General features: G+C 45.0%; 1 protein-coding gene across 5 annotated transcripts in view; it reads left to right on the plus strand.

Annotated features, from left to right (window-relative positions):
• The first annotated feature begins 7,917 nt into the window (after positions 1-7,917).
• Positions 7,918-26,938, plus strand: part of TEX2 (testis expressed 2) — a 92,124-nt gene continuing 73,103 nt past the window's right edge. For 3 of the 5 annotated variants that reach the window (XM_036339978.1, XM_036339979.1, XM_036339977.1), the window contains exon 1: positions 7,918-8,067. The gene's annotated coding sequence lies outside the window, so the exon portion shown is untranslated. The remainder of the gene's footprint in view (positions 8,068-26,938) is intronic. The other 2 variants (XM_036339975.1, XM_036339980.1) reach the window with 1 other exon arrangement.

Genomic DNA, 26,938 nt, shown 5'->3' on the forward strand with positions numbered 1-26,938 from the left:
CTCTAGGTTTCTGTGTGTGTGCTTTTAATACTCGAAATTGAGCTTCTATCACTTTCATAAGAGAACAACGCAAACCATTTGGTTCTGTGGTGGATCAGAAGTCTGCATGGGATATGTAGTCTGGGTGCTGGCGGGGTAGAGCGGGAGGAGCCCTCCACCTGCAGATTTTGGTTCCTCCTCTGCTGTGCTTCAAGTTTCTGGTTCTCCTGAAAGTCGCTCACATGAAGCTGTCCCCGCTCCCCCTCTCAGCTGAGGTTGGGAAGAAGAACCTCCTGGGAAAGAAGACCTGTGTATCCCACACCCCAGGAGGGGGCAGAGCAAAGGAAGCTAGAGGACTGAAGTTTCCCCTTCTTGATGGGATATACCTATAGTGCTGATTTCTGGTCCTTGATCAGGTGACGGCCTCTCAAATGAGTGTACGTACTGGGACAAGAGAGAATATTTGAAATTGACGCTTTCCCAGAAACTCTAAGATATGTAGAAAAAAGCTGCTTCGTTATTTGAAATATTAGAAGTCTTTTTTTGTTTTCTGCAGCCATGTGGTAACTTCTTTCACTTCTGTTTTGAAGTGTAAGCATGCCACTCCGTTGTTATTACTCTGCGGGCAACAGTTTTTCCCTCAGGTAAAAAACAACGGCTTCCATTAACTGGGCACCTGTTATTAAAGATGCTATATTAAGAATGTATACATACACTTAAACTCTATGATAACTTATGGTGCGAAGATCTCTAATACGCTGATGAGGAAACGGGGGCTCAAGGAGGTTTCGTGTCATTTCCAAGATCACGTGGCTCAGCAATGACAGAGGCAAAACTTGAGCCCAGGTCCAAATGACCCCTAACCTAGTGCTGCTTCCCTAAAAAGAACATTGTAATAACATTAAGGCACATTTGAGCCCTGGCCAGGTAATTCAGTGGGTTAGAGCATACTCTTAATATGCCAAGTTTGTGGGTTCGATCCCTGGTCAGGGCACATATAAGAATCAATCAATGAATGCATAAGTAAGGGGAACAACAAATTAATGTTTCTCTCTCTTCCCCTCTCCCTTCCTCTTGCTCTCTCTAAAAATCAATCAATGCTAATTTTAAAAAAGATATTTGAAATCTTATATTCCTCCATCCTAATTTAAGATAGCAGTTTTGGGAGGATAGTGTAAGGTTCCTCTTTTTGAAAATGGGCTTTGTATTAGATATCCCTTACGTAGCACTTGAGATCTCCCAGCCACTGCTGTAGTAGCCAGCTCTGTGACTGCTCCTTCCAGCTTCCAGCAGGTACATTCTGACAGTGTCTGCCTCGGGCTGGAAGCTGGCACCTCTCAGCCCCTGCCCAGGGCACCTCTGTCGACACGCACTGGGTGTCAGGCCAATGAATCCTAGAAGCAGGGCGCAGGCCCCTGTGCCGAGCCTTTCATCAATGGAGCCAGACACCACTGGTGTCTTCCCCTTACTCCCCCATCACAGATGTTTTATTTTTTGATCCACTCTGCTACTCTGTGCCTCTTTATTGGTGAATTCAGTCCATTTACATTTAGGGTAATTATTGATGTACTAGAGGGCCGGTGCACAAAATTCGTGCAGGGGGGAGGGGGGTTCCTCAGCCTGGGACCCCTTGGGGGATGTCCAACTGCCGGTTTAGGCCCAATCCCGATCCAAAGATGTTTTGCACTGGGCTGCTCAGTCCCTCTGAATTAAGTGGCTTGGAATATGACCACTCCAACAACACATTATCAAACACCTTGGCCCCCATCCTTGCTTTGGCCCTGAGCCTCAGATATGCTCCCTGGGCTCATGCTCCCCCATAACATATTGGAATGTGAGCTTTTGTCTAAAGTTCTGCTTTCTGGGGAATTCTGGCCAAAACAAATTCAAACATTTTCTTTGTCTAAACTGCCACCCAAATATAGAGCATCTTGTCTTCTGAACCACACAGGTGCTGTGTACAGAAGCCACATGGAAATGGCAAAGGCTAGCAACTCCACTGTCCCCATTTACAATTCAGCCTGGTCCAGAGTTGACACTTCACACTGACTTCTAGCTATTGCATATCAGGGAACATAAATCACTTTTGCAAGATTAAAGAATCCTGAGTCTGGATTCTCCCCACCTGGGCCCAGCGGCTGAGCCCTGGATAACCATCTTTCCAACTCTGTGGTCCTGGGGCCCTCAGGGCTGCCCAGGGTTCTCCCTCTCAATCTGGCAGCTCCCTCTTTCTTTTCTCTCAGTGGCTTTTCCAGTTCTTCAGTTTCCCCCAAAGCTGCTGTTATCACCTCTCACCCACTCTCAAGAGATGACTTTGCTTCTCACTTTAGAGCTAAATAATAGAAGCCAACTTCTATTTCCTCAACTTCCTGGAGTTTCCCCAACTTCCTGGCCTTGACCTATGAATGGATCTGCACCCACACCCATTCTTATCTGCATGCCCCTCTTCATGGAGTAAGGGCAGACCCTCTTCCTGCCCCTGGCAACTGGCCTGTCCCCCTCGGCCTCCTGGGACCCTGTCTCCTCTTTTCTCCCATCCAGGCTCTTTATTTTCTTATCTTGGCTCCTCTCCTCAGCCCAGCTCTAGGGAGCCTCTGCATATCCAGCCCTACCTACACTGCGTTGGTCCATGACCCCAATAACCTTCTCATTTCCCAGTCCCAAGGTGTAATGTTCGGACTTCTTTTAATCTGACCCTTCTGAAGCATATGTTACTGTTGACCACTCCTTCCTTCTCCAATCTCTTCTTCTTTGGTGACAACACTCTTACTTGGGTTTTTACCACCTTTCTGGTTTCTTCTTCTTAATAGCCTTCGTCTGGCCACCTCTAAAATATTATTGGGGTTCTTTAGGGGCCATATGTGCCTATTCTGTGCCCATAGCTCCTGGGCTTGCTTTTGTGGAAGCCTGTATAGTTAATACTGGTCTATCAACTTGTTGGTCTTTCTCTACTAGCTCTAATGCCAAAAGTTCACCATGTTTACACTTTTTTTTTTTTTTTACAAGTACCTTCATCTCCATCCCCAGTGCTTACCACAGTGCCTGGTGCTTACTGATCTCTCAGTGACTGTTCATTAATTGTGCAGCTTGTGGCACAATGGATTCCTAACTTTTTTTGTTTGTTTTTTTTGTATACTTTATAACCACTTCTTCCTCCAAAAGTGCAAAGCAGTGTCAAAAAATTGAATTAAGGCCTGGTTGGCATGTCTTAGTGGCTGAGCATCCATCTATGAAACAGGTCATGGTTTGATCCTTGGTCAGGGCACATGCCCGGACTGCGGGTTCAATCCCCAGTGTGGGGCGTGCAGGAGGCAGCCGATCAATGATTCTCTCTCATCATCGATGTTTCTATCTCTCTCTGTGAAATCAATAAAAATATATTTTTAAAAGATTGAATTAAAAAATCTTAGAGAAGCAGAACCTCTCTGGAGATCCAGACCAGAACTTGGCTGGAGATCCTGGCTAGAGATCCTGGCTAGGCTGCTGATCAACTGAACACTGTCTCCGTGTCCTTCCTTCTTCACCAACTCCGTCTACGCCTTTGGGAACCCCTGGCCCTGCTGGGGTTGGACCCTGGCATATGGCGCCCGAACAGGGACCCCTAGGTAAGCGCCCCGCACTCGGGACGGATCGGACTCCACCGTAGGAAGAGGGTGGATAGTCTTCGCCGACTCCGTCCACACCTTTGGGAACCGCTGGAACAGGATTCCCCTAGGTAAGCCGCTCCCCCCATTGAGAACCCCACACTCGGGACCGATAGGACTCCACCAGGGTACTGCAGACCCCCCTATAGAGGATAGGTAGGGTAAGAAGGTGGATAGTACAGAACTTAGATTGAGAAGATGTGCCATACTGAGTCCAAAGAAAGAAGACTCTGTATTGATCTTTAGATTAAGAAGATGTGCCATTCTGAGTCTAAAGAAATAAGACTCTGTATTGATCTTTTAAACACATATTCTTGCTAGCAGAGGAATTAAGGTTACTCCCAGTCAGACAGAACGTTTTATACAAGAAGTATGTCCATGCTTTTCTGAGGAAGGAAAGGTAAATGTAAAGGCATGGGAGGAGGTAGGCCCAAGGAGCCTTATCCTTAACCCCACTGCAGCCTTTCCATCCCGGGAAAGTGCAGGATTGGCAAGCTCTCCCTGGGGTGATAAATCAGGACTCAGGTAATAGCGGAAAGCGCCAATCCTACTCTTAAAATGGATACAAGAGAGCATTTGGGGTTTTTCTTTTTAATGCCTGCTTTTAAAAAATAAAAAAGGGGGAATTTGCCGGGAGCCGGTCCATCCTTGCTGTTTCAAGGGACCTGGCATATATGGCATACTGTTCTTAATATGTTTGCTCACCTTCTTGGCACTATGTGTTTTAACCAAGGTCGCCTCTCTGAGAAAGGTTGTTTCCCCAAGTAGGGATTTTCCCCTGAAGTTAGGGAGGGAATAAAATCCCTTAACTAAGTGCCAGGCGGGTAATTAATCACTTTAACTATGAACAATCATGCTTAAGCTACATAATCTTTACTCTCTGGAATGGAGATAAGAAACGCCCTAACCTTTGGAATAGAGATTGATAGGATTGGAATCAACTGGTATAAATACAGTTGTAACAAGACAACAGGACACAGAACTTAGAAGACAGAACCTACACACAGAACCTACACAGAACCTAGAGAGAGAACCTAGCGAGAGAACATGGCAAAAGATCCTGGACAGAAACTGGCCTCAGAAATTGGCAAGAGAACCTGACTAGAACCTGGTGACTGAACCTGGCTGGAGAACCTGGCTAGAGAGCCTAGCAAGAGAACATGGACACAGAACCTGGCTGGAGAGCCTAGCAAGAGAACATGGACACAGAACCTGGCTAGAGATCCTGGCTAGGCTGCTGATCAACTGAACGCTGTCTCCGTGTCATTCCTTCTTCGCCAACTCCGTCCACACCTTTGGGGACCCCTGGACCTGCTGGGGTTGGACCCCAGCAAAGTACGGCGAGCACCTGGAAACATGACACCCATGTTGAAATATGCTGCTGGATTGCACAGTGTAAGACTGTAGTGCATGTGGACGCATGCATTGGTTGGGCTGTTTTGCTAAAGCAGAACCCCCAAACCTAACAAGAATAGTAATAACAAAGTATCTGAGGTGTATGATCTGGAAAAAATAAAATAAAATAAATAAAATAAAAAAAAATCTTAGAGCAATTTTTGGTTTAGAGTTTCATGAGAAAATAGAGATTATCTTGAAATATCATTATTGGGAATAATTCAAGTATACCAGAACCTATGTAGGCTTAAGCTGAAGCCTGGGTTGTGAGAGAGATCGGGGTGATGGCTGGGGGAAAGGTGGGGCAAATGCCAGAGTAATAATTTGGGCTTGAATTTCTATGACTTCTACCTCTACTGTAGGTGGGAAAATTTAGTTCACTTTATACATACTGTAAATATAGAGCAGCTATTTGGAGGACAAAGTAAGGAATCTTGCTCAATATCTGAAGCCAGCATCACAATCCCTAACCTTTGCCGTGGGTCACTATAATGAGTCACAGAGGCCAAGCTCTAAAATTACTCTTTTCATTTGTAAGTTCAAAGCACATATATATTCATATGTATTTTCTTTTTTTTTTATATATATATATATATTTTATTGATTTTTTACAGAGAGGAAGGGAGAGAGATAGAGAGTTAGAAACATCGATGAGAGAGAAACATCGATCAGCTGCCTCCAGCACATCTCCCACTGGGGATGCGCCCGCAACCCAGGTACATGCCCTTGACCGGAATCGAACCCGGGACCTTTCAGTCCGCAGGCCGACGCTCTATCCACTGAGCCAAACCGGTTTTGGCCATATGTATTTTCTTTATTTGATTTGATTTTCATGCCAGCGCAAGGGGGAAAAATTGTTATTATCCCATTTTATAGATGAGCAATCTGGGCTCAAAGAGATTTAATTATTTAACTTGGTCAAGGCGAAACAGATAGTAAGTTATAGCAATGGCACTTACACTTCAAGGCAGTGCTCCCATATTACACTGTCTTTCGATGAAAATTAGTGATATTTGCTTCTTTTGCCCTTTGAAGTTCTTATCCTCTTTCTGACAGCAAGAAGGGGCATTGTGACAGGCACTGGGGAAGAGCAGTTAGGAGAAGCCTGGTCCCTGAGGTCATGTATGCTGGCTCTTTAGCTAATCTGTGATCTTGGACACACCACTATCCTCTCTGAGCTTCGGTTTCTGCATCTATAACGTGGAGAAAAATAACACTCACATCTACCACACAGGGTTATTCTAAGGCTTCGATGAACTAATGTGTACAAAGGCCTTGACATAGCGTCTGGTGCATAGCAACCTCTTAAGAGGCAGGCAGCATTAATATCATTATGTTCTATGTTCATTTATCGTTCAAAGCTTTCAAATTTCTCCCTTTTCAGAAAGAAGGGCTCTTTCTAAGTGTTCACTGTTGGATCCTACTGGCCTCTCGTGTGAGGTGAGGTTCATAGTATATTAATTCATAATCATATAGGGCTTGGCAGGGGCAAGGAGGTGGGCGGGCACTCTGAGAGGCACACTGCCAGCTTCCAAGGACCCTTGCAGTGGTGCAGCCTCAGGGCCCATGCCCACCCCTCCTCCTGAGGTGCGATTTTAATTTGTAGCTGAGCTGAGTTTTGGGCTCTCTCTCCAAGGATAACTGCCCTTGATGCACATTTCAGACAGGCACAACTGGAGCCCTCTCCTGCTGGGACGAGAGTTCCTTTTCCTTTGGGAAGGCCAAGGGTTGGCAAGTGGTGATCCCACACAAGGTCCTGACAAGGCTGATCACTGTGTGCGGAGCCGTCCCTGGCAAACACAGCACCCATCAGCGATCACAGCAAAATATGGGCTGTTGTGTGCAGCCACCCATTCCTCGTAGCAGGGGTTGACTTTGAAGTGGAGGTCAGTGACTGCGGGGCCAGATGTGTGTTTGGAACGCCAGGATGGCGAGAGGAGTGTGGCTGGCAGGGTGGGCAGAGCTTGGTGGCATTGGAAGGAAGCTCCCCGTAGGGCAAGACAGCCGCCTGCGATGACGGCTGGGCCTGCTGATGGCAATGAGGAAGGGTGTGTTTGCCATTAAGATAGCTAAGCACTGTTTCACGAGTGAGGGAACAAGACTGGCTTGTTGCCTCATCCTAGCCCTTCAGTTCAGTTCTGAGCATGACCCACTCAGGGAACTGTTCCTAGTTTCTCATTAGGTGACTGACCTCCAGCCCAACTAGCAAGTCTCTCCACCATGAGTCATGTTGAGAATAAAAAGGAGTTTAGCTTTACTTTTGGTGGTTGATTTTGAATTGCATTACTCTGACGGACTGGAAACATGTACCACGTACATCAGGATCATCTCGGGGGAGGGCTGTTGACAAACGCACATTTTCCCCAGTCCCGTTCCACATAGAGAAGATTAGAGGCTCTGGGCGGGACCTAGGAATCTGCCGGTTAAAATCCCCCAGAGTGAGGCTGGGAATGTTCCTTTTAAAGCCAGTGTTTGGGACTGGACGGGGATAGATGCGTCTGGCGGGTCTCTAAAACCAAATTTGAGTGAATTTGTCCAGCGGCAGACCTCTGGTTCTCGGCGCCTCAGTTTCTCTCTCTGGCAGGACCTGGTTCTGTCTCCACTTGTTGCTAGGCTGCAGGGCGAGGACATTAGTGAGTGCAAAGAGCTGGGGAAAGCGCTGCAGCCCGGCTGGGAGGGAAGCTCTTACTCTTCCCCTCCCGGATTCCTCGGGATAACTCTGCAGTCTTGCCTCTCCCCCAGCTCTGGGGGCGGCGGTGCCTTTAACAGACCTGACCAATCGCCCGCCCATTCCCACTGCCGCTCCTCGGAGCGCCGGTCGGGGCTGGATTGGCTGGGCCTGGCGCGCGGCCTGCTCCACCCCCATCGCTCTCTGGTTGGTGGCGGCTGCCGCGGGCGCGGGGCGGGTCCGCCGGCGGGGCGGGGCGGCCGGTTCCCGGGGCAGGGCTGGCGGCTGTACGGCAGCCGGAGGCTGAGCCGAAGCCGGAGCCAGGGCGGCCGCAGAGTACGGACGCCGGCGGAGTACAATGAGGCAGCCAGCGGATCCGGGGTGAGCGCGTTCGGGGCCGGGCGGGCGGTGGAGGGAGCGCCGGTGGAGAAGGCCGGCGTGGGGGAGCGGTCCCAGCCCGCGGGGGTCCAGGGTGCCTCAGGGGCCAGCGGCCGTTGGCGCGGCGGGGCGCAGGGGTCGAGCCCCCCAAGGCCCCGCCCTGTTGTCACCGCCCGGGGGGTGGACGCGGACGCCCACTCGCGACGCCCCCCCCCGGGAGCACCTTTCCTTCCTGTGGGGCGGTGCGGGGCGGTGTGGGCTGACCGCGGCCAGTCGTGCTCGCCGTCCAGTCCTCTTAGCCTGCGGTCCGCGGCTCTCCCCGCCCCCCCCCCCACACCCCCCCGGCTCGGCCAGGGCCCAAGAGACCCGTCCGCATCCCAACTAGGGAAACAGCTTGTCCATTGATGAATGGGGCCCCGGGTTCCTGCCGCCCCCTTGCCCGCGTCGTCGCGAAAGGCTAGGAAGTCGAGAACCGCAGTTACTTTGACGCGGATCTGTCAGTGGCCGTCGGCGCCTCGGGTTGTTTTCCTCCAACTCCTGGAAGTCGCGGGTGGCCGTGGGCTGGTTCGCATGCCTTAGACCTGAGGCGGCGGCGTGCCGAGAGCCGGGGATCGGAAGGTTAACAAGTGACATTGGGCTGAGGCCTAACGCCAGGTGTCCTGCCCGGGAGCGCGAGGGTGACGGTGGAGGCGGTGGCTGCCGGTGAGCGCACGGAGGAGCCGGTGGGACCGGGAGAAGGAGGACTTCAGCGGCACCGCGCACGCTGCCCAGAACGTGCGGCGGCTGCGGGAGTTGGTGCAGGGGAGTTTGCCTTTTTTTGAGAGAGAGAGAGAAAAAAAGGGCTTTTGGAAAACTTAGCCCCTCAGTGGGTTGATGGTTACTTCATCGGTTGTTATGGTTACAGGGCATCAAATGTAAAAGCAGTCAGTTTACACCCTCGCTCTTTCCCCAGAGCTCTGAATTACTTTGTCACTGCGTTTCATAGACACTGTACAGGGAGGACATTCTTAGAGTTGAAGGAACAGCGTGGGCTCCGTGAAGGCAGAGGTGGTGCCATATGCATGTTTGAAGTCCCAGGTCTTGACACGGCATGGCTGCTCCGCACGCACGAGAATGGAAGGGGACCAGCCTCTTGCATGTTTTGATGATTTTCATGGAAAGGACTTAAAGGAGTCCCCCAGTGAGGAGCCAGATGTAAGCTGGAAGTAAACGGAGTCACTTTTATATGGGAACCTGGAAGGGAAAACGGAGGACCAAGTGATCCCTGAGCTCTGGGTTAGGGAGTGTCGGTTAGGGGTGTGGGTTCAGTGCGTGGGGACACAGTGGAGCTTATCTCACAGGAAGCATTGGAAGTGTGAAACGGCCATTTCTGTTAGCTCTTACCCAGCCCTTAAACTATTTCAGTATTCTTTCAAATTCTTCCAAAAGTTGGCAGTTGGTCTAAACTTAGGGAAAACAAGTCGGCTCCCTGAAGTGATGGAGACAGTGGGATTTTTTGCCGGATAGGACAGGGGCCTCTCTGGGAGTGTCAGTGAAGGCTTGAAGCAGGGGTGTGGAGGGGGTCTGGGGGAACTCAGCTTGCCTGCACATTTATCCCCGAGAGAAGGTGCCGTATCTTAGAGGAAGGAGATTAGCAAACTGATTCAGATCAGAAGATGGTAGTAATGAGACGACTGACAAGTAACCCAAGGGCAGGGACAGATGAGAGGGAAGGGAAAGTGCAAGAGTTTGGTTGGGCAGAGTGTGCTAGGCCTTGCTGAGGTTTAAAGAGCGACATTGTGTGAGAAGATTGGCAACATAGCATCCACCAAGAGTATTATTTGTTTGTTAGCGATTATGCTTTAGAGCAGCGGTTCTCAACCCTTTGGGGGTCGAATGACCCTTTCACAGGGGTCGCCTAAGACCATCGGAAAACACATATATAATTACATATTGTTTTTGTGATTAATCACTATGCTTTAATTATGTTCAATTTGTAACAATGAAATTGGGGGTCACCACAACATGAGGAACTGTATTAAAGGGTCGCGGCATTAGGAAGGTTGAGAACCACTGCTTTAGAGTGTGTTTGGAGGAGAAGCAGGAGGTAGAATAAATGTATAGGATGTTTTGGAGTTTTGGTCAAAAAGAAGTTGCTTATAGTAAAAAATATTCAACTAATTTTTATTGGGAGTCAGGTGTGTGCCAGAAATTGCTAGGCATTATGGGTATGATGGAGAAAAAAAAAACACGGGTTAAGAGTTTGTTTCTACATGCCATATGATTTACCTTCCCTCCAAGTCAAAAGCTCTCATCTTCTGAGGATTTGCTGAAGCTCTTGAGGAATGAAAAGGGAGAAATGCATAGAATATTACTTTTTGTTATTATTATTTAAAAATATTTTTATTGATTTCAGAGAGGAAGGGAGAGGGAGAGAGAGATAGAAACATCAGTGATGAGAGAGGATCATTGATTGGCTGCCTCCTGCATGGCCCCTACTGAGGATCGAGCCCACAACCCAGGCATGTGCCCTGACTGGGAATCTAACCGTGATCTCCTGGTTCATAATGGGTTGATGCTCAACCATTGAACCACACCGGCTGGGCCATAGAATATTACCATAAGAACAAAACAGAGCAACAGGGAAATTCTTCTAGCTGTAGGTTACTTTTGGTATCAAACAGAATCTTCAAAGACTGGTTTTTCTGTCAGGAGTGGTATAAAACTATCTTCATCCTTATATGTATTGATTAGTATCTTCTGTTGTGTTAAGTTCCTGATCTCCTCCCCCCGACCCCCTTTTCACTATCAGTTCATTTATTCAAAAGTTTGGAAGTTCATCAAACAAATAGTGTCCCTGTCCTCCAGGTGCTTCCAGTTCATTTTCTTTGCCTGAGTATCCCTCAAGGTCTGCTTTCTTCTATCTGATCCTCATTCTCTCCTGAGGGTCTCCCTGAGGTCACAGGGAATATTTGCTCTTTGATTCTGTCCCAAAGCAGAATCAGTAGGTGGCTAGTTTAGAAAAGAGAGCATTTGCTGAAATCCAACTCTGCCTTGTATTACTTTCCCCATACACTAGTATATATTTCATCTCCCGCATCGAGCAGCCCCCTGGGGAGATAGCCTCATTTTATAGAAGAGGAAACTGAGGCTCAGAGTAGTTCAGTAACTTTCCCAGGATGATGAACTGGTTAGATGGTGGAGCAAGAATTTCAATCAGGGACTTTATGATTCCAAAACATGCTTTTTCCATTAGGCCATGTTTCTTTTCCCAGAATAACGACAGTTTATTCAAGATAGTCTGGCACAGTGTCTTCTTTGGACACGTGAAAGGTCAGGTTCAGAGATGCGTGGAGAATTGCTGCAGTTATTGTGCTCATGGTAGAGCAAGAATTAGCACCCCATGTCCTGCCTCTCTACCTGATGCATTTTTGGGTAATTCATGTAGCCATGGGGAAGTCTGAGTTTGTGATGGGTGATTAGACTTACCAGGTCTGTATCCCTGTGCTTCCATTTACCAGCACTGTAACCTTGGGCAAATTATTTTCTCTCTCTATATCAGTTTCTTTATCTGTAAAATGGGACAGTATTTACATTTAAACAATGCTAAGACAGTACAATTTGCCTCATCTTAACATTTCTGGAAAAAAAGTGTCTTATAATCTATGGAAGTTACAGTTGTAGTTGTCAGTGATTTCCCTTTTTTTGTACATAAAATACTGGTGTGTCTTACAATCATTGCAGTCTTAGATTAGGTGAACTATGGCAGTACATTCTTCATAGGTGGTTGTGAGGATGCCATGAAGTCACTCATGTGTCTGGCACATAGGCAGCACCCAATAACAGTTGATGCTGTGGAATGACAGAACGGACAGTTAACTGGCAGGTGGCTCCAGGGAGCATCTCGTAAGATGGTGCCAATCAGAGCCCAGGCAGTAATCCATGACCTGTGGACCAGAGGAACGTTTTCCAATTTGTGTGGAACTCTGTCCTTTGGCTGACTCTTGTCCCCGTGAGAAGCATTAACTTCAGGAGCTAACGAGCCATGGACAGATAGCTCCCTTTGCCCTGCTTATTCATTAAGATCTTTGTCAACTTTAAATCCCAAGTTAAAAACAAATATCATTATAAAGATTGGAAATCCACGCTGATGTGAATTTTAACACTCAGTCTTTTATATAACCTTTCTAAACTGTTTATAATGCTTAATTGCATTGCGTGAAATGTGCATGAGACATTAATTAGAAGGATGCTGGGAGGTCATGGAAGTATGGGAGCCTTTGACTGGCATTGGTTGAAGTAGAGAGAGCACTGGGGTTAGTTAGCATCAAGAGGTCTGCTTCCAGTCCTGGGGGTTTCACCTGATGACCTGTTTATCCTGTTTAAACCTTACATCCCCCTATGAGTAGTAGATACTATTATCAATCTTATTTTAAGATGAAAAAACAGATTCAGAGAAGATAAGTAACTTGTCCAACCTCATAGAGCAAGTGCAAGGCCTTGTGGGTCGACTAGAACTCAGGCTTATTTATGCTGCTTCCCAGTATGAGTTCTATGGTTGTTTCAGGTGGATCCTGCTCATCTTAGAATTCTCTCAAGCCATGCACCCTGGAAGTTTTCCCAGTTTAAAAAGTAAGATTCCCCCTGCTTTGAAGTCACAAATTCCAAGCCTTTTATTATGTACTGACACCTGTTTAAATTCCAAATTCTAGGTCAGGACATCTGTTATATATTGGGAGACCTTTGTTAAACCTAACAAATAGCCCTTATGGAGGTTGCAGAAGACTTGAGTCCTTGAAATGAAAGTTTTCCTTTTGTGAACAAAAGCCATAGGCCAGGTCACTGTGAGCATAAGTGGGCACTGTTTTGGGAAGAATCTAACCTTTCCCTCTAGCCGATTTGGCTCAGTAGATAAAGCGTTGACCTATGAACTGAAAGGTCTCAGGTTCAATTCTGGTCAAGGGCATATGCCTGGGTTGTGGGCTCGATCCCCAGTAGGGGGTGTGCAGGAGGCAGTCAATCAATGATTCTCTCCTATCATTGATGTTTCTATATCTCTCTCCCTCTCCTTTCCTCTCTGAAATCAATAATAATAATTAAAAAAAAATTTAAAAAAGAATCTAACCTTTTGTTGTTGAAACTGGTGGTGGGATGGGAAAGGTGGGTGGGCTTTGAAACAACCAGGTAACCTTTGTCTATTGGGTTTGCCTGGATGTTTGTTCTTAGGACTCCCCCTAAGAAGATGATTAGAAGTAACAAACTGAATGCCTCCAGCTTATCCTAACAGTTGAGAACAGCCCAGGGCAGGAGGAGCTCTCTTCAGTCATAAGCGTATTTAGGGTTTGAGATTTAAATTCACCCTTTGGATTGCTCCTGCAATAACCTTTCAGAATCACAATATGCATTTTATGAATTTCATTTCTCTTTTGTTACTTAAAGCTGGCATAAGCTGGCCTGTACTCTTACTCAATTTTGAGTCTTTTCTTAATATCTAATGCTGTCTTTTAGGCAGTGTTCCTAAAGCTGGTTATATTTATCACTTGGGGCTTGAAATAGAGAATTTAAAAACCTTTCCACTGACTGAAGAATGATTATCAGTCTTTCAACAAAAATTTAAGCATCTTCTGGAGCCAAGCATTGTGTTTGGCATTGGAAATCTACTGGGGAGCAAAACAGATGTGTTCCTGCCAGCACATAGCACATTATGTAGCCTAGACAATAAATAAGTCAACAAACATATGTATTGTATACATTAAATTGTGATAAGTGTGAAATCATCTTCCTCTGAAGAAAAAGAACAGGGCACTGAGAAAGTATAAAGAAAAGGAGCTATCAACTGGAAGTGTTGGGAAGAGCATTTCAAGAGAGGGAGCAACATGTGGAAAATATGACTGCAATGAGGAGGGACAACAAGGAGAGGGGTAAACATGGGAAAGGCAGGAGGAGCAGCACAGGGTAGAGGTGAGGAACTGGGGCTCAGGAGCCACACACTGCTTGAGGAGCCTTGGGAATTTCTTAATTTGTCGGTGCCTCAGTTTCCCACCTTAAGTGGCTGTAGGGATTGAATGAACTAGTGTCCCTAAGCTCCGAGAGCAGTGCCTGGAATGTACAGGAAGACCTGTGGATAAGGGTTTGCTGACTCTCAGGTAGAGGGGAACTTGACCTAGAGTGGACGACCTTTTGTTCTTGGTCAACATTTCCATCATTCCATGTGTAAAGTAACCAGAGGGCTGAAGGTAAGATTAAAATGGCTAATTTGCATGTCTGCTAGAGGCATTCTAAGGTAGCTTGGTGTTGGATGGTCTGTAATACGCTGTACTTGGGGAGCACTTCCCATGGACTCTCTGCTGTCCCTGTAGCAGCCTGTGCAGTGGGTGCAGTGCCCACCTTGAAGGAAGGATGGACCAGAAGCAGTTGTTTCTCTGCTCCTTCCTGCAGTTGTCTTCTTTAGTGTTTGGATATGGAAGGTAGATTTTTTAGCCTTTTTTTCTGATAAGAGGAAGCGGAGATCAGTGACCTTATTAGCAGGTGATCAAACATGGTGACTCAGAGCTGCTATGTGCAGTACCTGCTTGAACCCCATCTCCAGTGTAATTTGATATGATGCTTTGTCACCTGGAGGAACAACCACACCTTGGGATCACACAGGAAAAGAACACCATAAAATGAATCACTGGCTTTGGTTCTTTGGCTTGGTTTGTATATTCAGCAAAATACTATGAACCCATCTATATCAGAATTTATAATTATCCTATAGCATATTTGTTAGAACTGATTGAATTTGTATATAATTGTATTCTTTATTAAAAATAAACTTTTATTCTGAAACTTTTTTTTAAATTCACAAAAGTAAAGAATAATATAATGAACCCCATGTATGGATCACTCAGTTCCAATAATTATTGACATTTGACCAGGTTTATTCCAAGATAGATCCATATTTGAAGCATTGTTGGTGGATTTCCTCTCACAGTAGAAAACATATTTTAGATGTGGTTCTAGAGCAAAATAAATTTGCACATGCTGCAAATTACAGGATTGGTGTTAGTTGAAATTCAGGATCTGAAATGAATGTTTCTTGCAAGCCTCTTATAGCCTTGCTAATGAAAAGCAGGCCTAAAAAATTAGAGTGCTTTCAGTTAAGCTGTATATTTACTAAATACTGACTATGTGTTTACTAAATAGTACTTTCAGTTAATCTATGTATTTACTAAATAATCTATGTATTTACTAAGTATTTGGCAGTGTATAAGGTATATATACAGTATGTATAAAAAGTAAGCCCTGGCTGGTATGGTTCAGTTGGTTGGAGCGTCCTCCCATAAACCAAAAGGTCATGGGTTTGATTCCTGGTCAGGGCATATACCCAGGTTGTGGGTTCAATCTCTCATCGGGGTGCATGCAAGAGGCAACCCATATACCTTTCAATAATGTTGGAAATGTGCTGTTAATCTGGTAGCTACTAGCCACATATGACTATCAAACATTTGAAACATGGCTAGTGCAACTGAGAAACTGAAGTTTTAATTTTAATTAATCTTCATTTAACATGTGGCCACATTGGACAGTGTAGCTCCAAGGTATATAACACCATCAGTTTATAAAACCTCAAGAGAAGATAGAATCCAGCACAAACTAATTTCAACAACAAATGAAGGAGCACAATTCATATGCTGTTCCTGAACTGAGTACATTTTAGAGAAAAGAGTTTGATTACATAGAAGGAAGAACTGCCTATTGGGTTCATGGTCTTCCTGTAAGAGCCAGGTTTGGGTGGTTCAAAAACCTGGAGAGGTTAGATTGGATGCTATGTCTCCTGGGGCTGAGGATCTTATGAAAAGAGGAGTGAATCCCCTGAGTGCAAAGTGCTTGTGCTGCTTGTTGCATTGTGGATTGTCCCTAAGAGGTAGAGAGGAGCCTGTTAAGTGGCTCATATTAAGGTGTCAGGAGGTTGGATGACCCAGCTTTGAGAGTTATATTCACTGCCAGGAGGATTTAGAGCAGGGTGGGAAACATTTTTCTGCCAAGTGCCAATTTGATATTTATAACATCATTCGAGGGCCATACAGAATTATCAACTTAAAAATTATCCTGCCTGGCCGGCATTGGCTCAGTGGTTGAGCATTGACCTATGAACCAGGAGGTCACAGTTTGATTCCCAGTCAGGGCACATGCCCAGGTTGTGGGCTCGATTCCCAGTGCGGGGTGGGGGTGGGGGGGAGTGCAGGAGGCAGCCAGTGAATGATTCTCTCCCATCATTGATGTTTCTATCTCTCCCTCTCCCTTCATCTCTGAAATCAATAAAAAAATATTTAAAAAAATTCTCCTGCTATATTTGGTCAAACATTTAATTAGCATACCCTAATGCTAGACCAAATGATCTCACAGGCCTTATACAGCCCACGGGCCAGATGTTCCCCACCCCTGATAGAGGCTCAGAGGAGACATGCCAAGGGCCTTGGTCACCTCTTTATCCCTAGCATATAGTAGATGCTTTGATAAACATATTTCAAAACTGGATGACAGTTTTTAGGAGTAGATTTAAGAGCAAATAAGGAGAACGGCTTTAAATTTATCTAGAAATTCTGACAAATAAATGCCAAGGGAAATGTAATACCAGTGAGCTGCGAAGTATACATAGCAAGTGTTTTCTGCCAGAGGAAATTGACATTTCTCTTCAAAGCAGAAAATGCAAGCTGGCCTTTAGGCCTTACCAGTGTTGATTTTCCTCTTTAAACATCTCGTGAATGGTTTCTTTCCAACTTCACTGCCCCCCTCTGGTCCAGATGACCATGTTTTTGCTTGGAAGATAGCAGCCACCACCTTATGCTCTCCCCACAGCTACTTCTCCTCCTTTCTAATCTGTTAACCCCAATGCAATCAGAATGGTTTAAAAAATTCCTAATATGATCATGTTAAGTCCTTGCTTGGAACCCTATGAAGGCTTCTTGTTGCTCCTGGGATAAGAGCTACATTCTGAACCTGTTCTCAAAAGCTGTGTGATGTAGTCCCTCATACCTTCTACTTCTGCCTGGGCCGGTGCCTTTCTTCTCTGGGTTTATTGTCTTCCAGGCACCTTTCTGTCTCCTGTTGGAAGGGAGCTAGCCTTTCAGGAACTGAACCACCTGCTCATTCTTCAGGAAATGGTTCCACCCCCTCACCTCACTGTCTTTTTTCTGTTCCTTTATAGCACTTCTCACCACTTCTTATTCCATATTTGTTAGTAGACATCTGCTTTCCCCCTTCCTCCATGAGGGCAGGGAAGATCTTTTTGATTTTGCTCACCATTATATAGCCAGTACCTAGTACAGTATCTCACCCATTGCACAAGCTTCTTAAATGTTTTTTGGGTGATGAATGAATAAATGAATGCAAGCACACTAGAAAACAAGGGAAACTTGAAAAATGCAATTTAAAACTTGGTTTGTTAGAGGGATTGAATAGTTTTAAGAGTAGACTAACCCAGGAAGGGACATGAGACAGGAAGAGTCCATGGTGGTTTTAGCTGTCCAGTGAGTTTAGAACTGTCTTACAAAAGAAGCATGTTCTGTGCCCTTGACCCAAACTTGAAAGGCTTTCCACCCACCAAGTTACAAAGGTGGAACTTCTTGTCTGGACAGGCTTCCTGTCCCAGCCTCAGGAGCTTTATTCTCTCACCGAGTATGTCATCGATGGCAGGGGGCTCCAATTTGAGACCTCAGCATTGGAGTCTGACCTTGGCAGCCCACAGTCAAGGGTGCAGTAATCTTCCTCTTTCTAGAAGGGAGGGATTCTGCCTATTCATGTTTTTCTCTCCTCCCTCTTACCCACTGCCCTCAGTGCAATTAGCAAATCAGAGTACTGGCCCGTGAGAGGTGTTGGGCAGGTGTTTGTTAATAGTCCTAAAGAGGCCGCCAGGCAGTAGTAGGAAGGAATTGCTGTTTGCACCTTTGTGGGGTAGAGGCTTCCTGCTGTGGGTAGAACAGAGGCAGCTGTGTTTAGATCTGATCCTGCAGTTGGGGAGACCTGTGCTCTTCCGAGGCCAACTTCTAGGTGAGGGGAGGAGCTTGCCAGTGCTCATGAGATCCACTTGTCTTGGGGGAGGGGCTCATAGAGACCTGGATCTTCATGGGAAACTTTGAGATTCTAAATAGAAAAGAGAAGGACTTGAGGCAGAGATAGTGTTTTAATTTCTTCTGAAACTTTTGTGATTGTGACTCTGAAAGAGAAAACTGATATTGATGTCGCTAGCTGGTGTTTTAGGTAAGTTTCTTTTGTTTTGTTTTGGAAGGAAGGGACTGGTTCCCTAGACCAGGTACTTTGATAACCAGAGAGGAGGTAATTCCTGAAGACCAGAGTGATGTGTTTTCTGGGAGACTTGCAAGTCTGGTTTAGAAGGTTTTAAGCTGAAGCATTAAGGGGACAGAAGAAAAAAATATACAGGAAAATTGCAGAACCATGTATCATAGAGACCTGTGTGGCTTTAGTGGTGCCCAGAAACTCTCAAGTAGAAATTAGCACCAAAGCTGGTTGAGAACACCGCTGAGAGAGGAGAAGGTAAATTCTTGCCTGAGGGTGAGCAGCTAAATGCCTCCGTGTCCTGGAAACCTTAACGGCAGGGCCAGGTAAAAATGATCTGGTGGTAGGGTAGATTGGGATAGAGCAAAGTACTGTGGGTACATCTGGCTCCAAAAGAAAACTCTATGAGAGAGTCATTCTGTGTGCCCTGATCATAGGAGGCTGATGGAAAGCATTTCAATTATGATGGAAAGAGCAAGTTATGTCATTGTAAGACTCTGCCTGCCAGACTGAGGGAGCAATGATTTTACCCCCATAGACAGATTTTAAAAGAGGTCCCCTGACAGGTATAGTAGGCCATACAGAGTTTGAGGGGAATTTTATTTAAAGTGGACTATGGTAAATTCTAACCCAAGCTTGCTGATAATTTTACCTCTGAGAGCAGGTAGAGAGAAGTGTGTGTGTGTGTGTGTGTGTGTGTGTGTGTGTGTGTTGGGAGTGGTGTTGCTTGGACCTAACAATAACAAATAAAGAACAGCTGGTTGATAGTGAGCATGGGGTAGAGCCATCAGAGGGCAAGGGAGCCAGTGACTGCAGCCCAGGAACAAGCACAGAGCTCAGGTTCATGCAGACTGGCTCCACAGCGCCTGCTCTTAACCACCAGTCACTGGGCTGAGCATCTTCTGCCTTATATTGTTTCCTTTGATAACATGATGGACCTGCTCCTTATGGAAGCTGCAAGAGGAGCCATCTTGGTGTCCTTAAGTCCAGGTGCCTGTGACCTCTTGAATATTAGCCTACAGCAATGACTAATTTGATGTGGACCCTCCTTGGTTTCCTATCCAGTACCTATGCTAGGAAGTCTGAAAGAAGGTCGAGCTGCTTTCTCTGGCTAAGTTCAGAGGCAAGGACGAAGTGGAAAATCATCAGAGTACTAGAAAACCCATGGGAAAGAGGTTGCTTTCGTTTTAATTTCCCTGGGTAGGCCAATGTCTGGGGATATGATGAGTGGTATTCGATCCTGGTGGGGTAGGTTAATAGTAAAGCAGGAACATTAATTTTTTTTTTAAGGCCAAAACTCCCAACAGAAATGACTGTTGATCATGCACTGAGCCAGAGACAAAACTCATTTGGTCAGCCTAACTTTTGTCTTGAGGCTTGACTGTGATTGAGAGGGATGTTGGCAGAGGCTAAATATAGCCTGCAGTGAATTTTATTTCATGAGGTCTGGTTTGTGGTATGAAAATCTTATGGAAGGAAAAAACACATCTTGAATTTCTGACTTAGGTGATAGAGTTATTTTGGTAGCAGATGTAGCAAGTACAGGGCCTAGAATTTTCTGGGGCAGATGGTCAAGAGGTCCTTCCAATGATATGAATTTATAATGCCTGAGTGTTAATCTTAAAAAGAAAATTTAAAGCATGTTTAAAATACATTTTTTTTTTTTTTTACCCACAGCTTAGAAGTCTTCCAGAAATTGCAGGTTTAACTATTTCTAAATCCTAACTCTACTCTGGGCTGATAAGAATTTTAGCTGTTTTGTGTTATCTGTTGGAATTGACCCATTAACTTCAATTTCCCCTCCCAGAAACGCTCTCCTGCTCCTCCTGGACTCCCTTCTATGCTATGGTGGGGTACCCTTGCTTCTGACCCAACACTGTGTTTAGTAAGCACAGAGCAGGTGGGAACTGTTGATTGGTTAATGTTGAGTGAGAGGGGTGCTTGGTAGCAAGCTGAGGAAAAAAGGTACCTTGAGGGGATTTTTGCCATGTTTTTCTGTTTTAGGAGTTTATTTATACAGGTGCCTAAATTGGGATTTTAAGTGGGAATGAGATTTTTGCAACAGTATAGCAGGGGCACTTATGTAGTTCAGCCCTGTCAGTTCCTGTTTCTGCCATCATTATAGGACATCCATCACTCTCTCAGTGGTGTGATGCTATTGCTAAGGAAGGGAGTGGCCCTGCTGGACTACAGGAAGCCCAGAAACTGGCTTCAGAAGCCCTCATCCAAACACTGTGATGATTTCAAGCCAAATTCTTTGAGGCTTGAGAAAGGGCTGATTAATTAGGTTGTCCCCACATTGAGTTAAAACAGGCTGGTTATCCATTGATCCTTTGAGCATTCAGCAGATGATGTTGCTCAGAAGACTGTGGCTGTGCGTGGGGACTGTCACTGGGCAGGTCCAGACTCTTTCAGGGAAAGTTAGTCTTCTGTGAATCTCTTAAATGATGTCCTTACCCTTTTTGCCATTCCTCTTAAGGAAGGTTTTAAAGAATCTTAAAGCAAGTACTATTTGAATAGCACTACATGTGATAAATTATCTTCTCTCTCTATATAAGACCCTAAGCGACTGTTACGACTGAACGACTGGAACGACCAGTCACTATGACGTGTACTGACCACCAGGGGTCAGACACTCAACGCAGGAGCTGCCCCCTGGTGGTCATTGCGCTTCCACAGTGTACAGTGGGGCCAGGATGAACGGCAGCGGTGTGGCACCTTGCCCCTGCTCAGGCTCCTCCCCTGCCACCTGCCGCTTCAGCACTGCTACATCCCTTGGGGGATGTTGGACTGCCAGGATCAGGCTGAAACCTGCAGTCCAACATCCCCCGAGGGGTCCCGGATTGTGAGAGGGCATAGGCCAGGCTGAGGGACCCCACCTGTGCACGAATTGTGCATCGGCCTCTAGTTAATTATAAATGGTTAATTAGGTTCTTTTTCCTCAGATTAATACCTTACAAGTCATTGCGCCAGTTTTTCGTTTTGTTTTGTTTTAATATATTTTTATTGACTTTAGAGAGGGAAATGGATAAAGGGAAACATCAGTGATGAGAGAATCATTGATCAGCTGCCTCCTGCACACCCCCTACTGGAGATCAAGCCCACAACATGTGCCCTGACTGGGAATCGAACTGTGACCTCCTGGTTCATAGGTTGATGCTCAACCACTGAGCCACACTGGCCCAGTGTGCCAGTTTTTCTTTTTTTAACTTAAGTAAGTACTTAAGTATGTTTTGGAATTTTAATTTGTTTTTCAATATATTTTTATTTGTGGAATGTTTAGAAAGTTAACAGCTATTTCCCCATTAAGATCTTAGCACCAAGAGTAAAAATTCCAACAAAGCTTTGGGAGGCATTAGAAGACTGTCATCTTCCTGGAGCAGGACTTCACCCTGCTCTCCCTCTTCTGTCTGGCCCAGACTCCCAAAAGACCAGCATCCAAAGGTTTAGACCAAAACTCTACCCCTCTTACTCAAAACAATATAACGAGTTCTTTAAATCTGACCTTGGGGAGAGGGAAGGGAAAAATCTGTCTTCTTACAAATCGAATACATCATCTTGTGGGTATTTGTGTATGTGTATTTGGTGGTGGCTCTGGAGTCTTTGATATTCATCAGGCTGGAAAGAGAAAGGTTAAGGAAGAACTCCAATTCTACAGTCTTTTGCTCCTCTCTTCTAAAAAGGTCTAAAGCCAGCTTTTTAGAATGAAGGGACCAATTAATAGGGGAAGAACCTAGAGCACAGACTGCAGGTCCCTGACTGGTAGGAGTCCACCCAGGCCAGCCTGGCTTTTCTTTCTTCTAACACTAATACCAGGCTATCCCTGGGTCCCTGAGATTCTCTTTCCTCACTACTGGCCTCTCTCCCTTCTCAAGTACTTAAGATATCCTTTGTGGGAGAGCATGGGGTAAACTTGGCCTCCAAGCCAGGTAACTTGTGCCAGGTTATTTTCTCCTTGGTTTTCTTAGTTCCTTTTGATGAATGCCCTAATTGCCCCCACCTCCACCCAAGTTCTCACAAGGCCCCTCTTTTTAATTTTTCTTGGGCTTATCTCTTTTATACTACCTTTTCTTCTTCTTTCTCCTCCTTTTTTTCCTTCCCTTTGTTCCCTGTCACTGGCTTTGCTATTAGGTCTAGTAATTCTTGTCTGTAGCCAGAAGGGGGGCCATGATGTAGACAGGACTCGGGGGCTGGTACTCCCAACCCTGTGACTCTGAATGCTGTATTCTGCCCCTCCCTGGAATGCCTGGAAGGAGGTCTCAGCTCACCCCAGCAGAGAAGTTTTGCAGTTTCTGACTGGTCTTGAACACAAACCTGTCATCACTATCACTGGCTCCCTCCTTTTCTTGTGGACCTCATGTGTGTCCCATGATGGTGAGCTCTGCTCATGAAAGTATGATTCTGTTTTATATTCTTTATTCCAATTTTGCTAGAGGCAGAAAAGACAGAAATTACTGCCTTCAGAAAGTTCATTCTTACAGGGGCAGGCCAATATCTATAATAATAAAAGCATAACATGCTAATTAGACCAGATGTCCTTCCAGACACCTTCTAGACGAAGCTGGGGCTGTGAGGGAAGCCTGGGTCCCGGGTGCCAGAGGAAAGCCAGTGCCGGCAGCCAGGGGAAGGAAGGCCTACTCTTGCACGAATTTTGTGCATCAGACCTCTAGTATAAGATAATGCTGGCGACGAATGTACATTATTGTAATAGAACCCTGTTAACAGAAATTTAAATTACAGTCAAAGATGATCATCTTCCACCTTTGTAGTGTAAGCTTCTTCCCCTCTCCAAATTTGTTCCTCAGTTCTCTGGGGGCAGGGAGGGGTTCAGGGATCTGGCCCTGAAAGGGTTTTGGAGGAAGGTCTCCTCTTGCTACGAGAATTCATTAGCCCCTTGGCAGCACACACCTTCATGCCACGGTGAGCATGTGATCTGGGAGGCCTCTGCTTAGGAAACTAGATCTCTTAATTGATAGAGCCACCTCATGAGCTAGTAATGCAAGCTGTTGGTAATTACAAAAAACCTACTGTGAAATTCATCTAAAATTAATAAAGAGCCAACACTGTGGATTTTAAATACAGAGGAAGTTATGACGGTGACTGTCAGTTACCTGAGGGTAGATTATTTCTTGCCCGTCTTTAAGCCTTCACCTCCCTTTGCTCCCCATTGTGCCTGTGGGCTCCCTCCCCACTCTGCCCCATTCTGTTTACATTTCCCCAGCACCACCCCTTTTAATGGGGAGCTACCAGAAATGCAGAGCATTCCCAAGTCATTTGTTTGGGATTATCCGTTTTACCTTCTTTTCTACGAAAACAGAAGTGAAAGGTCCAGTGTAATTAAAGAAAACATTAAAACATGTGGAGAACAAAAACTTGGGAATGAAAACCAGCTAGATGAATAGAACATGTCTGCTTTTCCAGATTTTTTTTTTAAGGACATTATTCAGTACTTCCGTGTGTGTGTGTGTGTGTGTGTGTGTGTGTGTGTGTGTGTGTAAGCATTTGAAGGTCTCTAGATCAGCACTTACATATACCATGGTGAATATAGTTAAGGAATTTTGAGGCTAAAAATCTTTACTGCTTTGGTGACATTTACTTTATAGGCATACCATCCCCTGATTTAATAGGAAAGATCTCTGGTCTATATGTGCTTTCATGTGACTTGAAAAGGAACTAACTATTCCATTTAAATAGATTTCAATTAGGATAATGGCTTCAAGACAACTCACAATGGTACATTTCCTACCTCTTAAGATAGAATTGTCAAATTATAGCAAATAGAGTTATAAATTATTTTGCAATTTTCTCAGCAGATGGTAATTTTTCCTTCTGTACATCCAGTCATTCTGGAAATAATCGTGTAAAGGTACCTTTTTCTAAAACTGATTATTTTTCAAATATAATGGGACCTTTTGGTTTAGAAGAACTGGTAGAGGAAGATTTTAATTCGGGATAGAAAGCAGAAAACAGTAATTTTCATCCTCTCTTTTTTGTATCTCTGACCACATTTTTGAAGAAAGACCAAAAATTTCCATAGGTGTGAAAGAATATTGGTAACTGGTAGACTGGGAATGAAAGTGAGATTTTCAGAATAACAAGGTCCCCCTCTTCCATGGCTTGTAGAAACAAAGGATGTGCTATTACTGCAGGTCTAGCAGCTGGGGTTGGTGGGAGTAGAGAGTTCATGTAATCTATAGGATATTTAAATTTGTATCATATTCAAATTTCCATATTAGAAAAAGGTCATAGAGAGCAAGGGTTTGTCAAAACAAAAATAAATGAATTTTGAAAAATGGAAGGGAAATGTACATGTATTAATTCTTACAGAATGTTGAAAAAAATTTAAATATCTAGGACACAGTTTGTTGAGGGAGCCAAAGAACAGTGGGAATGGTGACTTACAGTGTTATATTTGATGTAGAAATGCTCCCAATTGAAGAAAAAAATTGCCTGAGAGGAAAGTTTCTGTGGAGATGTGCCCTGTGTTTTGAATGATGTACTAAAGCATTGGAGACTCAGTATTCATTTAGATCTTTCTTAGGAAGCTGGATAAAATAATGTGTTTCTGAGAAAAAAAATAGTAACTCATTATGAAGTATCAAAGTCTTGCTGTGGAAATGCCAACATCCATGAGTCCAAAGCAAATCCAAGAACCAACATCCTAAGTGCAGATCTCACGGACTTGCCATCTTGATTTCAGGGACTGCATAGCCGTGAGGTCCAGCAAGTTGTCATTGGGCACCCCATAAATGTGAAGGATCCACACCCACAAAAGGAATGTGGCAGCTTGTACTCTGGCTTCCTAGTATTTGTTCTTGGAAAAAGTGTTTGATCACAAACAGTTCTCAACTTGAAACCTTGTTCACCAGGGGCGGCTCTGAGAAACTTTGGTTTCCTGAAATATCTTAAAGGAGAAAGTCCTGCAGCCCTTATGAGTGGTGTTTTAATTGCTTTTGGGACATACACCTCTTTGAGTCTATGAACACTATGAATTCTCTCCTCAGAAAATATACATGTACACACAGACCAAATTTTGCATTCATGTAAATGTTAAGAACCCTTCATTTAAAATAGTAAGATGCAAGGTTCTGTATTAGTTTCAGGTGTACAGCATAGTGGTTAGACAATCATATACTTTACAAAGTGGTCACCCTAATATTTCCAGTATGTGCAGTGTTTATTCATTCTCTCAACCAGTAAATATTTAAGTGCCTACTCTGTAGAACATTGAGGACACAGCAATTAATAAAGGAAGTTTCTGCCTACATAAAGTATATATTCTATGGGGCGACAGGCAACAAGTAAGTAGCCATATAACACAATGTCAGGTGTAATGTTGTTCTGAAAAATAAAGAGGAAAAAGTGGATGAAGGGTTTGTTCTTTTAAGATGAGGTGATCATGAGGATTTTCTGAGGGGAGACATTTGAGCTGAGTCTTCCCATTATTTTTACTACACCAACTTATGGGGACTAATAATCGTCTTTGGGACCATGGAATTCAGTGGTGCTTCTTTGCAGAGATTTTTGACTGATTAATTTGAAGGACCTTTTGAGGAGTCAGACTTTGGTGTCTGATTTTTTGAGAGAGTGATCCGGCCTTATCTGGTTCAGTGCCCTTTTTTTTCTTACTGTCAGTTTTCCTGCGGCAAGAACAGGAGAGATGAAGTTGCTGGCCTCTTGGCAGTGCTTCAAAGCAAACTGAGCATCTCCCTGCTCTCCAAGTTGGTGTCCAGCTGGGCCACTGAACCTAGCTTACTGCTAGCATGCATGTCCAGTCTTTAAAATGCATGAACCGCCTTCATCAGTCACTCCACAGGTCTGACAACTTGAATGTTTTCCCTGGAATGGTCACCACATACAGAAGCCAGCTGACCTCAGCTCAGACTCAAGTCCCAAAATTCTGGGGCCTGGGTACAGGGTGAAGGACTGCAGCTGTTGGCCCAAGACGTTTTTTCCTGAATGTCATTTTTAAGCATGAATTTCGAAATTATAAAACAATCTTTTAGGAAGCCATATACCTCTGCCAGTGATGCTGCCATTGTTCAAAACATTTTTTTCACACATGTGACCTGTTAATCAGCTCTACAGTTATTGCCTTTACCCCATAATCCCAGGGTATGTTAATAACCAGTATTTGTATAGGGCTGCAATTGACAGACCCATTGCCATACATCTTTCTTCAATCCTCACGACATCCTATTGTTATTGTTGTCCCTTTGCAGACCAGGAAACTGACTCTGTACCAGTCAAGGAAGGGGGACCAGCCATACACGGGGAAGCCTGTACAGGGGCTTGTGTAGAACTCCTTTCACCCCACACAGATGCTCTGAGGTAGCAGGATTTATTTTTCCCATTTTGTAGGTTAAAATCTTTCTGAAGCTCATAAAGATCATATAAGTTGTCTGAGGCCACACAGCTGGAGAGGGGCAGAGTTGGGCTTTGCTCCCAGTGTGTGTGCAAGTTGGAAATGCCTGTTCTTTCCACCCTATCTGGCGCCTACCTCATCTGCCTGAGGCCACCTGCTTCTTGTTTTCTTCTTTCCTATGTACCTCCAGCTCTGCCCTCCTCCTCTTCAGTGTCACCTCAGCCATTTTGCTCGATATGAGCCAGCGGCCTA

The sequence above is a fragment of the Myotis myotis genome, unplaced genomic scaffold, assembly GCF_014108235.1.
Source record: "Myotis myotis isolate mMyoMyo1 unplaced genomic scaffold, mMyoMyo1.p scaffold_m19_p_17, whole genome shotgun sequence".
In the NCBI taxonomy this organism is placed as follows: Eukaryota; Metazoa; Chordata; class Mammalia; order Chiroptera; family Vespertilionidae; genus Myotis; species Myotis myotis.